This window comes from Cibotium barometz, chromosome 41, assembly GCF_041138505.1.
Source record: "Cibotium barometz isolate CiBa-2024 chromosome 41, ASM4113850v1, whole genome shotgun sequence".
Lineage (NCBI taxonomy): Eukaryota > Viridiplantae > Streptophyta > Polypodiopsida > Cyatheales > Cibotiaceae > Cibotium > Cibotium barometz.
The window spans coordinates 22,740,253-22,742,460 of record NC_141086.1 but is presented as its reverse complement, the minus strand read 5'-3'; positions in this window follow the sequence as shown (position 1 = coordinate 22,742,460).

Here is a 2,208-nt window from a genome sequence, read left to right as displayed (position 1 = left end):
GACAAAGGTTATTTTAAATTTTGGAAAAATGTGGGGTTGGTGTTTGGCATGTGGTCTGTCCATTCGGGCGCCCATGACAATTCAAATTCCTTTAAAAATATATTTTTTGACCCAAAAAATTAGAAAAATCCATTAAAATTGAAAATTTTCATTGGATTTGAGAATTGTCGGGCGGAATTGAAAATTTCGTGAACGATGGGATTCTCAGGGAAAATTAGGAATATTCTAGATATTATATTTAGAAATCCTAAAAATTGATATTTTAAAATATCAATGGTATTTTGGCAAATTAAATTGCTAAAAATTTTCTGGAAAAATATAGGTTTGGAATGCCATGAGATAGGTTTGGTGGAATTCAAAATTATTATATTTTGAGGCCCTATAAATTAGGGAAAATTAGAAAAAAATCATGATAAATTCTTTTTCTCGAGAATTTAATATTTTTGAGGATTATTTAATGTTGAAGTACGTTTTCTCGTACTGACATTAGATAGATGCGTGTTATTCGCATATTATTAATACGATTATATCTCGTATTAATGGATATTTATGTTTGGATTAATTCTAAACGATGTATTCATAATTTTTTACCATTTTTTAGCCATTCTTTTTGGACATGTTCCTTAATTTCTCTTGATGGCTATAATTTTCGTTCAAAGTGTGTTTCACCTTTGACACTTTTCCATGATAATCTATTTTTGCACTTATTTAAGTGTGGTTTGTGCTTAATTTCTTAAGCCTCTATCATGGGTTAGTTGATCGGTTTGTTTTGGTGGATTTTTATTGGATATTTTCCAAGTTTTATATGGACTCATCAGGTTCTGCCTAGATCACTTATGTCTAGGGTTTTCTTATTGAGAGTGCTACACACATGTGTTTCACTTTCTTACTTTGGAGTTTTATTTGAACAACACAATGTTCATATACTCCGGATTGATGAGTTGGCCACCAATTTTAATGCTTCTTTTGGCATGATTTATGTCCATTAGATGGTATGCATTGATTTTTATGATCAACTATGGTTTTTTATGGATTTAAGGAGCTTCTATGCTTTTATCCATGGTTTTATAAGGATCTTTTGATCTTTTGAATAATTACATGTGCTTTGAAGGTAGCATTTGCCTTCATTTTTTGCACGTAATTTTGAGTATATTTTTTGTACTCTTGTACATATTCCAACTCGGATACCTAGTTGCTTATATATCTAGGTGAGTTTTTTTTTCTACCCTAACTTTATTGTGTTTTGGGTAGTTATCATTGGAAAGGCGCCTAAAATTCAATTTCTTTTCTAATGATGTACTCAGAAGGATTTATTCCTTGATGTAGTCTCAAGTATATAGAGACAGGTTTAGTATGTGAAAGTCTGGACAAGGCCATCTTATTCCTTTTATACAGGATTTAATTCATATTTTCTAGACAGCATACTAGGGAGTTCCAAATTGTTAAGGTATGTATGGGTGGTATCATGGTGGTATGGGACGCTAGGGATCCCTCACATATATTATCTTATGGGATAACTTGGGCTCAAGATTGTTGCTTTGCTTACATCACTTAGCATGTTGACCTCAACATTCAAAGACAAACTTATTTTCTAAATTCACTAGAAGTTATATTTTGGGCATTCTCTAGATAAATTTCTTTTATCTATAGCCTACATGTTTTGATGAGGGTAATCTCATCGGCATTTTCACTTGTTGAAATCTCTTTCTTTAGAGTTCAAACAAGTTTATCTTGTTGTGTTCGGATAAGGAAATTTGGATTCTTCCTTTGTTGGCATTTCTTTCTCTAGTTCCGTACTTTAGGTGATTTACACAATCAACCTGATAGGTTTACGGATGGACATATGTGACTCATCGAGACGTTGATGACTCTATGTTGATATGGGTAACTCGAGACGTCGATTATTCCATATGCAGATGTGGGTATGTCAGGGCGCCGATGAATCCCTGGTTTCTGCTGTTATAATGCCATGCTTTCCTACTTTATTCCGAAAAGTTTACAACGAAGAAGTTACTTTGAATGTGAATTGTTCTGATCATCCGCAGTAGTCTGATGGGCAAACAGAGTGTATGAATCAGATTGTAGAGGATATGCTTCGTGCATGTCTCTAGAAAATCATCATATTGGGAATATCTTCCAATGATGGAATTTGCCTATAACAGTTCTAAATTTACGGCTATTATTCTGTGCATACTTATGTATGGGTAT